At 42.6% G+C, this 12,230-nt stretch overlaps 1 protein-coding gene across 1 annotated transcript in view; it reads right to left on the bottom strand.

Moving 5' to 3' along the window:
• SPOCK1 (SPARC (osteonectin), cwcv and kazal like domains proteoglycan 1) overlaps nucleotides 1-12,230 on the bottom strand; it is a 616,468-nt gene that overhangs the window by 485,775 nt on the left and 118,463 nt on the right. The window lies entirely within an intron of this gene.

Here is a 12,230-nt window from a genome sequence, read left to right as displayed (position 1 = left end):
TTGAAAGAACTGGATTCCAGCATCAACTAATTAACTCTTTGGCCTTTAACAAACGCCTTCAATCAATCAATTAACACGTAATTATTGAATAGCTATTGCATAGTCAGTGCTGAGAAAGCTGTGGGCTTGATACAAAAGATGTTAGGATTTCATTGCTTGCCCTCAAGGAACTTAACATTTTAACTCAGGAAGGAAACACGAATATGTAGTCAGCTTTCCAGAACCGGCCAGGAGCAACTCTGTTATTCAATCCTCCAAAAGATGGAACCTTTAAATACAACAGCTTTTTAGCAGTTAAGTGCTTTTGCCATGGAAATCTTTCAGAAATATAGTATCTCACTGTTTCCAAAGTTTTTTTTTAAGGCACAACCCCTGACTGTTATGAATATTAATAAGAGTTATACAAAAAAGTAGGGAGATCCCATAGTCAGTAAGCTTGGAAAACAATGGATTGAAAAGTTAAATAGGTTTCTTTAACTACAGAACATCTTAGAGCCCTTAAAAAACTAATGTGTACTGCACATATCTAAAGGGAGTATATTATGTACTTCTCCAGGGAATCATTTATTCTCATGGGATTAAAGTTCAGTGCAACATACTTTGGAAAGACTGTGATATACATGTCCCATTCTCCTTGAGTAAATGCTCCTGATGGCTCAGAACTGTCTTGTCATGGACCTCCGTCATGGGGGTGGGCTGGTGATATGGATGAGCTGCTGCATGGAAATGCCTTCATTGGCCACCCCTACCCAAGAGGCTATTTCATGGGTGGCGGCTGTGGACACTACTCAGTCATGCTCCACTATTGACTATGCTGCTATGAGGTGGGCTTTGAGAGCAGCCCAAACTTGACATTCCCATCCAGGACCCACAGGCTGGTGGTGAAAACCTTTCAGGACCTAGAACACTCTTCACTCCATGATGCTGCTACAATAAGTTATCTCCCACCCTTGAAGCTCCACCTCCCTTAGAAAGACTCTAGGCCACAGTAATCTCCTGCTCCACTGAGGCCACAGATGGCCTGCATGATGTCTGTAGCACTCACCAGGCTCTGCCTTATGAATTTCCATCCACAGTGAAATGTATTTGGCCCTTTATTGTGGACGGATTTGTGGGTGCATCCTCAGTTAAACAATATGTTCCACAAGAGCAGTGTCTCTGTGTCTCCCTGTGACACTGAGAACATACTTTTAAATTTTGGCTGATTGATCAAGAAAAATTTAAAGAGAAATGCAAGGTATTGTTACGAAAAGAGGTCAGTCAAGCTCAGTCAGCCATCCTGGCATTGGCCTTCTGAGATAAGAGCTATGCTGTTTGTCTTATCCACGGGCACAGTGTGGAAGGTGAGGCTGTCCCCACACTGTGATGATAGTATTAATAAGAAGTCCAAACCCAGACAGAGGTAGAGGAGGCTACAGGGACATCTGGAAAGGCTTCTGAAGGTGCAGCTGCTGAGCATGGTGCCCTCGAGACCCCACCATGCCCTGAAGTGGCCAACCATCTCCAAGTGTAGTCTGGTGGCTCATGTAAGAGCCATGCACTCTGCAGCCCATGGAGAGTGACTTGGTACCAAGCCCACCGAAGCCAGAGAGGAAATCTGCTTCTTAAAATCACTGGTCACTGGTTCACCAAACAGTAAACAGCAAAAAATTTTGGTTGCCTTCTCTCCAGTACTAAAAGGGAGAATCTGCCTGGAGGAAGCTGCCCGGCGTCTGGCGGAATTTCCCCAGCCTCACAGGAAGCAGTGTAGCATGGGAGCTAGGAGCGTGGGTAACCGGAGGCAGATCAGCCAGGTCTGAATCATGACTCTCTAGTGGTGAGTCATCCAACCTTGGGCAACATGGTTAGTGTCCAGGGCCTCAGTCTTCTTACGTGTAAATGTAAATTGGGGGGAAAACTTCCTTTTTCATAGGGTTGTTGCGAGAGTAATACGAGTTAATTGCACAAAGTGCTCAGCCCAGAACTTGGCATACAGTAAACGCTCACTAAATGTTGGCATTATTGATCAACAGCTCCACCTGGTCTGTGCAGGACTTAGCTCTGTCCAACTCTCCTATCCAAGCTGAGGTCCCCAGAGCCACATAGGGTGATCCTTGGCTGATCTATTCAGACGACATAGGCTCAATAAGCGAAATTTATGTTTTACATAATTAGATGGCAGATTTTGCTGCCATCCCCACCAAATCATAATACTCCCCAAAGTTAAATTACTTGTGTTTTTGTTTGTTTGTTTTTGCTTTGACACCCAATAGCTGTGAGGATTTGGGCAGCTTCCTTCTCTGTAAAAATGGAGATGATGATGGCACCTACTTCATTCAGTTGCTGCAAAGGTTAAATGGAATACAAGTAATGTGCTCAGCCCATAGTAAATTATCAGTCAGTAGTAGCCGCTATTCCTATTTGTGCATCTACATTTGCCAGAATCAAGAGAAAGATCCATCACCACTGCTTTTTCTGACATAGTGTGGCTAACAAACATTGCTGGAAACTGCAGGACCCTGGTGACTATTCTAAAGTAATGTGAAAGCCCAGAAGCAGTCCTTTCCTACCCAGCATAAATAATGATGGCTCCTGGAGGCCAGCAGTCAGCGGATCAGGCCCACGGCAAAGTGCACCACGCCTAGGATGGCAAGGTCTCGGCAGCCAGAAAAGGAGCGTCTCCCAAGATCGGGAGGGGCCCCATCACTCTCTCCACTTCTCAGCAGGGAAATAAGAGGCTGAGAACAAGGTGATCAGGGAACTCCACAGCCTTGCAATCAGCGAAGAGGTAATCACATGCCCATGGGACCTGAGGGCATGGAAAATAATAGGGCAGAGTAACTTCACCCAGGTAGATTGGGCAGGAGAGGAGAACAGAGCAACTGACAAGGGTGAGCAGAAATAAGACGGATGAAAACATCCCTCAAGTCACAAACTGTGATTCCAGAGTCAGACTCTCTCTCTACTAAGGAATTCATCTGGAGGGTGACTTGCCAAAGACTCACTGCCATGAATTCATGGGAGGACATGCCCGGGGCCCTGGCTCAGTGCTGCCAGCAGACCCTGTCCACACTTGGAGTGGACCTTAGGAACAGGGAGACTTGATGAGCACTTTAGTCTGCGGCTGCAATTCTCCAGAGGCAGAGTTTCTGGTCAGACAGGAGTAATCCCCATCATACTATCTTCTCTTTGACTCCCCCATCACCACCTCATCCAGGAAGAAGGGATTCTGCCAGGAAAAAGGGGGCTCAAACCTTTAAAGAATGTCTTAAGTGTACAAAAAAAAAAAATGCTCAGTGCAAACTAGCATTTCACTGAGATCACATGTTTTCCTATCAGGACAAAAATCCAAAAGGCAATCACTCAGCCAGTTGGGAGAAAATAGCCACTCAGGTGTGCTGCTGGTGGGGGCTTTAACTGGGGCAACCCATGGAAGGGGAGTGTAATTTGGCAACATTCATTAACATAACTAATGTATATACCCTTGGACCAAACAAATTCATTTCTGGAATGTAACCTACAAGTACAGGTGCACACGAGTGAAATGAGGCTTCCCTAAGATTATTCATTACAGCATTGTTTTTAACAGCATAACATAGGGAACAACCCCAGTTTCCACCAATAGGAGACAAGGTAAATAAATCAACGTACATTCAGACAATGGAATACTTTGCAACTTTCAAAAAGAAAAAGAATTAGGACCCAATAGAAAAATGGACAAAATTCCTAAAAAGAAGATGCTCTGCTTCACTCATAATAAAAGAAATGCCAATTAAAACTACACTGTGATACCATTTCTCACCTATCCTGCTTGCAGAAGTCCAAATGCTTCATCACATATTCTGTTGGCAAGGCTGTAGGGAGCCAAGCACTGTTCTATGTTGCCGGTTAAAGTGCAAAATGAGGCCGGGCGCGGTGGCTCACGCCTGTAATCCCAGCACTTTGGGAGGCCGAGACGGGCGGATCACGAGGTCAGGAAATTGAGACCATCCTGGCTAACACCGTGAAACCCCGTCTCTACTAAAAATACAAAAAACTAGCCGGGCGAGGTGGCGGGCGCCTGTAGTCCCAGCTACTCCGGAGGCTGAGGCAGGAGAATGGCGTGAACCCGGGAGGCGGAGCTTGCAGTGAGCTGAGATCCGGCCACTGCACTCCAGCCTGGGTGACAGAGCGAGACTCCGTCTCAAAAAAAAAAAAATAAATAAAATAAAGTGCAAAATGATTCAGCCCCGTGGAGAGGGATTTGGCAATTGCTGACAGACCTGCATATGCTTCTGCTGTGACCTAGCGATTCCCCTTCTAGGAATTTACCCCCAAAGATATACACCTCTGCAAATATGAAACAACAGATGCACAAGGTTATTCACTCACCCTCATGAATAAAGAAACCTAAATGTGCATCCATAGGAGACTGGCTGAATAAACTACTATAAATCCACACAATGGAAAAAATTCTGCAGCCATATGAAAGAGTGAGAAAGATCTTGATGAACTGCTATAAGCTGTTTCCATGTATTGTTAAGTGGAAAACAGCAAAGTACAAAAGTAAACAGGTATACATGTATACACATGAGAGAAGAGGAAACAAAACATACAAATATACATGCTTGTTTTTGTAGAAAGAAACACAGAAATAATAAACTAGCAGCTACTGGAAATGGTTCCCACAGCGGGTAGGAGGAACGGGGTGAGAAGGATAGTAACAGGGAGTAAGATTTCTATTCCTCTCCATATAGTTTTGATTTTGAACATAAATGTTTTATATTTTCAAGAAATTTTAAAGTGATGAACAAAGCTAAAGTTGAATATAAACAGCAATAAGAAAACCTAATCATATATTAACATAGAAACAAAATCACTTTAAAAATAAGGATTGGTCCAAGTAATTTTCAAAATACTACTCCTTTAAACCTTTACTGGGATATACTGCAAGAACAAAAAGAGCTGACTTTCTACAGCACCTGAATTATTTTCTCCACACTGTTAGGATAACCTCACTTCAAGAATTTTAATAAAGCCAAATGCCCATCAATCAATGAGTGGATAAATAAACTGTGGTTTCTTTACAATGGAATACTATGCAGTCATAAAAAGGAATGAATTAACAGCACTTGCAGTGACCTGGATGAAATTGGAGACTATTATTCTAAGTGAAGTAACTCAGGAATGGAAAACCAAATCTAGCATGTTCTCACTGATATGTGGGAGCTAAGCTATGAGGACACAAAGGCATAAGAATGGTACAATGTGACTTTGGGGACTTGGGGGGAAGAGTGGGAGGGCAGTAAGGGATAAAAGACTACATATATGGTGCAGTGTATACTGCAGCAGTGATGGGTGCACCAGGATCTCACAAATCACCACTAAAGAAGTTACATAACCAAATACCACTTATACCCCAATAACTTATGGAAAAATAAAAGAAAAAAAAGAAATTTTGAACTTTGGTAGGTCATTTGTATTAACCTTTGGTAGGTCTGTTGTATTAACAGTATGGTAATTCCTAGACTCTTGCATACATCACAGAATACAATAAATAAGTAAATGTATTGATATTAGTTGGAATCAGGGTTCTCACTGTGGGAAAAATAAAGAGCCTATTTTATGGAGTCTAATGGTATGGTGTTTGATTTACACTGAAAGTATCGATAAGAGCTCATAATTTATAGCATTCCTGCCTCTGCGCACTTAAAGTGGCTCAAAGTAATGACAAGTCCTGATAGCAATCTGCACACCCAGCCCCTAGATCTTGGTTTGTAAACACCAATCTTCATTAGAAGGAACCAGGATTCTTTGGATCTGATTCCAGGACTGGGGAAATGCAAGATAAGCCTAGAATATCTTATTATGCCAGAAAGTAAGTGAGTGCTCAAAAGAACAGAAAAGCAAGTTTGAAAGGGCTCCCATGGTCAGATTTGGGACAATTAGTGCATCAGTAGGCACAGTGATGTCCATGACAACACACTGAATGGTAATCACTGAACTGAAAGAAAATCCAGGAGTCCACAGTGTTATTAACAAGGTGGGAGAGAGATGAAGCTCTTCTTTACTAAAAAAAATACTAGTGAAAAAAATGTGGGTAATTTTGGAAAACCATCACTTTGCAATGTAATACTACAGCAAAAGGACCATCAATGCATGCTGAAGTCTTTGGGTAAAAGGCTGTTGAAGAACAGGATATTCACATGGTCTCAAACTTCCATCTCACAGATTATTTATTGGATACAAAGGAAACAGGGTGCCTTTACACTGAACTAGCCGGCAGACACTCCCTTAACCAAGTGATCAAACTAAGGATCCCCAACAGTGAGACCAGGCGGCATGGCATCTTATATGATACAGTGGGAAGTATAATACAGCCCAGCACTGCTGTGATCTTCCTGGCAAAGTGTCTGATCAGAGTCCAATCGTGAAGAAGCAACCATACAAGTACAGATGGGGTGACATTCAACAGGACAACCTGCCTGAACCCTTGAAAAATAACAGTATCCTGAAGGACCCCCCTCTCCCCCAAATGGTAGCAGTACTCTTCTCTTTTCTAGATCAAAGGTGACATAACAACCAAATGCAGTATCTCACAGACGCTGGAATGGAAGAAAAACACAGTTATATACAATGCTTTTGGAAAGTAAGAGAAAATGTTTTTCAACAAGGTTCTGGCTAAAGACATTTTAATGCAAACTTGATATCACTATTATATTAAATTTCCTGGGTCTGATAATTTTGTTACTGAAAACATAAGATAATTAATATATCACCTAAAGTGTCTTTATTTATTTATTTATTTATTTATTTATTTATTTATTTTGAGATAAGGTTTCACTCTGTTGCCCAGGCTGGAGGGCTGTGGCACAACCATGGCTCACTGCAGCCTTGAACTCCTGGGCTCAAGCCATCCTCCTGCCTCAGCCTCATGAGTAGCTGGGACTACAAGCACACCATGCTGGCTAATTTTATTTTTTGTAAAGATGGGGGTCTCATTATGTGACCCAGGCTGGTCTTGAACTCCTGGCTTCATACAATCCTCCCGCCTTAACCTCCCAAAGTGCTGAGATTATAGTATGAGCCACCAAACTCAGCTTAGGGGGTCTTTAAACATAAAAAAGATGAAGATGTTGTCTCTGTTATGATTACTTTTAAAGTTTATTTTATGTTTAAAAAGGCAGGCTAGAGAACAGCGTGTATAGACTCCTACTTTGGGGTAAAATGTTGGGGAGGGGGCAAGTTATAGGGTTTTTTTTAACTTTTGAGTTCAAAGGTACATGCACAGGTTTGTTACATAGGTAAACTCATGTCATGGGGGTTTGCTATATGGATTATCTCATCATCCAGGTATTAAGCCTAGTACCCAACAGTTATTTTTCCTGATTCTTTCCTTCCTCCCACCCTCCACTCTCTGGTAGGCCCCAAATTATACAGTTGCTTATATGCACGTACGCAATTTCTGGAAGACTGTGTAAGAAACTAACAAAGATGGTGACCTATGGCAGGTAGCAAAGAGAAGCAGAGAACAAAACAGGGCAGATAAGAAACAGAGGTGGGAGCAAGTACATTCGCTGTATCCTTTTCAAAATATTTCAAACCATGCATAGGTATTATGTACTTAAAAAAAGTCAGCATTGTGTTTTAGAAGAGAAAAATGAAGATCTAGAAGGTGGAAGGAATAGGTCAGTGAAAGAACTAAGAACTTTGAGACCTTAAGGGAGAGGACCTTAACATTTTCTAGGGGTGTCAGCGATATCCTTGGTATCATGAAACATGACCTTCTCAGGCTGAGTGGGGAAGAGCAGGTGTGCAGCTCAGCAAAACACATCAGAAGTCTTAGATTTCTGGCCGGACACAGTGGCTCACGCCTGTAATCCCAGCACTTTGGGAGGCTGAGTCAAGTGAATTACTTGAGGTCAGAAGTTCAACACCAGCCTGGCCAATATGGTAAAACTCCATCTCTACTAAAAATATAAAAATCAGCCAGGCATGGAGGCAGGTGCCTGTAATCCCAGTTACTTGGGAGGCTGAGGTGGAAAGATCGCTTGAACCTGGGAGGCGGAGGTTGCTGTGAGCTGGGATAGTGGCACTGCACTGCACTCCAGCCTGGACAACAGAATGAGACTCTGTCTCAAAAAAAAAAAAAAAAAAAAATATATATATATATATATATATATATATATATATATATATATTCATATTGTTATTTCCCAGCAATTCAGCAGTTCTTTTACTAAAAATGTATCCCAAGGAAATAATAAAGATGAACAAAGATTTAATCACCGAAAATGTTCATCACAACATTGTTATAATAGGGAAAAACTGAAAACAGTCCAAATGTTTTAAAAAGCCTTATTTAAATAAATAATTGGACTATCCACCCAAAGAAATACTAGGCAGTCATGGTCAAAGTATATGCCATGACCCAGAAAGATGTTTATGTAGCATTTTAAAATGAAGGGGGCACATACAACTCATGATTTCATTTAAAATTGTATATGTGTGAATATATAAATGCATAAAGCAATACAGCTATCTTGGGGCAACAGGATTACAGATTTTCCTTCTGATTAATTCTCTCAAAAAGTGAGGTTTATGTTATGTTTTGTTTTTTGTTTTAGGTAGTGAATTTAGTGTTGTAAGTGGGACTGGGAAGGCCCTTGCAGAGAATTCTGGAGAGGCACGATCCAGATGTCTTTCTCATCAGCTTCAAGGTTGGGAAGACACTTGCAGACCACTCAGTTTGGATATAGCCAACTTGCATCTCTAGCTTCCGAAGCATTTCTCAGTATAACTTGCAGGGAAGCAGAGGGGGCCAGCCTGCTGGCTAAGATATCAAAGCAAACCTGTCAACCTGCTGACAACCCCTAACAGCAGCTAGAGTAGGTCAATGTCCACTGGACTGTGACGCTTCCCCACTTATTCTCCAGGGAATGATCACATTTGAGGGGGAAAACAGAGCCTCTTTTCAACAGAGCACCTCTTGCTAAGCTCCACATGTCAGCTCAGACAGCACCTGAAGCTAAGGACCACTGTAAAAAGCTGACAAAAGCAGCTCCCACACATCAGCATATCCTGCTGACTCTGGAAAGAGGGACACTTGGCTTCATGTAAGGAAGCTGAAAAGGTCCTGGTTTCTGTCAACTTGCTGGCTGCCGAGCCAGGGAACAGAATGAAGTGGACTTCATTCAGCAACACAGCATGCTGGAGAATGCAGGTTTGGGGTCAAACCCAGATTTAAGCGCCCCTTCTTTTCCTTAGCTCTTCTACTTGGGCAAGTCACCTCCTCACCCTGTGTTTCAGGTTCCTCAGGTATAAAACGGAGGTAATAGGATCTTCTAGCAGAACTAGGAAGATTAAACAGGCTATGTGTAAGGCTTGGATAGAAGTCCAGTACATGTGTAGGTGTACACAAGCATGGAAGGACGGATAAACACAGAGGAAAACAGTGACAAGGCCATCTTAGAATAACACCTGGCACAGGCTAAGTCATAATAAATGCCAGCTGTTATTATTGCTAGAGCAAAGATTAGTGAGCTGGAGTCACCCACCAACAGATCAGATAACCAAGCATGAGGGCCTGAGACATAATCCCTTGTGGCAAGATTCGAAGTCTCCAGGAGACAAGCCTGGCATTGGTATCCCCAAAAAGGGGAGAAATTACTGGATTTAAAGTAAAAATCACATCCAAGTCCTACATGTCAGAGACATTCAGATTTGAAATAATCACTAGTTTTACTTTAAATGCAACATAAACTAAATGACCCAATAAAATGTTTGTTTTTAGAAATTAAACAAGCTTTCTCCCCAGTCCCTAGTAGATTTGAACAGAAAAAGAAATTTGCATTCAGTAAAAGTTCCACTAAAATAAGCTAGGCCACAAATCTAAAGGATTTTAAAATTGGTATACATTAGTAAGATTTTCTATTTATCAATAAACTACTACGTTTCCAAGCAGAGAGTTAGGTCTCTTATATCTAGACTGTATTTTTCAAATGGAACTTTGTATTCACCACCACCCCCAACCCAAATTTGACCAAGACCAAAGTTCAACACCAAATTCCTGACTATTCTAAAAATAATAACAATAAGGAAGATAGGGGTAGGGGGGCAGGCAACAAGCTTTCAGATGTGAAAGATCAATTCTTACCCAGAGAGCTTCATAAAAGGGGTACAAAGAACTAACCCCTGCCATTACTCCACACCAGCCCTCCCTGCTCCCCTCATCTGTATGAGAAGAAAACCAAAGGGAGAAGGTGGTGGTCACCCGCCTTTGGGGACATGCAAGGTTTACCAGGTTTTCCCACTGAGGTGTGTTCCCAATTCAAGTGTCATGTAAGGGTATATTAGATAGGAGAACTGCTCAAAAAGTGGAGCACCAGCAAGAAGAGAAGATTTGTTTCCCCACTTGGGCCTTTTCTCAGGCAGCGAGCTTGCTTATCTGTCCTGTGACTAACTGAACAGAGAAAAGGGAATTCAAGAGGTCTAGCCAAATTGAGAGAAGAGGCAGCATTAGGGAAGTCTCTGTCCCCACGGGTTAGTAGAGCAAGGAATGAGAGTTTAGGGAGCATCATAAACAGTAGCTCAGCTGGAGCCACTGCATGCATGTCCACCCATGAGGACCACCTACAGGTGAGAGGACTTTAGTAGCATAAGGCTGCAGGATAGATCCCCGGGAGGTGATGCCCTTGGGACAGTATTAATACCACTGGCCAAGCATGTGACTTCTCCACCTCCTAGGCACATGATAGCATCACCTTTAACTGGCCCATTAATGGGGGTCTGTCCATGCGACCTACCTTGCTCTCAAAAATGGCATCTCCTCTAAGAAGATGTACTGAAATGCTAATGCAAGGCCCCAGAGCACACTCTTCCTCCTGCACAGTGATTGTGAACGCACGGAGATGGAGCCTTCATCAGCCTGGTGTCCTGGGACAACGCAGATCAGAGCCCTTACCAATCCATGAGAGATGTGTAGCATGAGAAGAAATAAACCTTTGTTATTTTAAGCAAAAGTGTGATTAATATGGAGTTATTGGTTCCCACAGCATAATTTAACCCGTCCTAACTGATAAAAGTGGAATAGGAAGGAAGAGGTTGACCTAGATTCAAACCACTGCATCAAGAAATTATATAGTAGGCAAGTCCCCTGCCTGGTCCTCTAGAGGGCACACCTTGATGGCAAGCCTGGGAGGAAAAAGGTTAAATAATCAATCAGACATTCATCCCCACTCAGACTCCTCAAGCCACAAGTCAAGACTGTGCAGGGGAAGAGGAAGAGAAAACCTCAAATCTGATGTAAGATGGAAGTTGTAAACTCAACTGGACTTAGTTTTAAGGCTAAAAATGATAGAAAACGATGCAATCTGCCAAGATGTTATTAAGGGAAAGCAGCAATTAAAAATAAACAAAACTGCCTCGTGTTTATTTCCCAAGCTGAAAGTCTTCAATACGCTGGCTGCCCGTACATGTTTGGTAAACAAGGACATGTGTTTATGACTGGTCTTAGAAAGCTGCAGCTGTTCACGTTGCTCTCCTTCACACACACACACACACACACACACACACACTCATTCACTCGTATTACTGAAATAATTTCCAAAAGACAATCAATAGTGCCCCAAGACAATCAGTTCTAATCGGCTCTACCGACTGTGACATGCTAATCCTATTATGTGGCCTTCCTGCTTCTTTTGGACATAGAGTTGTTTTGCTCTGCACAGAGAGGGTACACCCGCTGGGAAAGAGAGATTAGGATGCCTGAAAATAATGTGTCCAAGAAAGAGCCCAACTATCATTACTGAGAGGATGGGCACTGAACAGCCAAATGGCCCATGAGTGTGACAGGGAGGAGACTTATTAAGATGTCAAGCTTCCCCAACTTCTTCCCACTCCGTATCACCCACCCCATGCCCTCTAAAGAACCGTTTTATCTATTTCTAGCCTGGAAGTCAGGAGGGTAGAAGAGCACCTAAGAAGCCAGGGGAAAGTGGGAAGTATTTAACCGGAGAGGCAAATACCTCCTGGCTAAGGAGAAGAGTTTTATGCTGTTGTCATAAGAGAGACCCCTGAGCACACAAAAGGACCAAAAGAATGAGGAGGGAAGAGGAAGAGGAGGAAGAGGAAGACAGAGCTTTGGAGAACCTTCACTGTGGGTTATGATTTTGAGTATTCTTTAATAGTTTACTTGAAGTAAAAACTGAAACTCCTCTTGAATTCCTTTGGCTGGTGGATGTGCATCTGTGAATGGAACTTTAAGCAAAGCC

This window comes from Macaca thibetana, chromosome 6 (genome assembly GCF_024542745.1).
Source record: "Macaca thibetana thibetana isolate TM-01 chromosome 6, ASM2454274v1, whole genome shotgun sequence".
Lineage (NCBI taxonomy): Eukaryota > Metazoa > Chordata > Mammalia > Primates > Cercopithecidae > Macaca > Macaca thibetana.
Note: the sequence above shows the minus strand (reverse complement) of the source record. Positions and strands in the feature narration are given on the sequence as shown.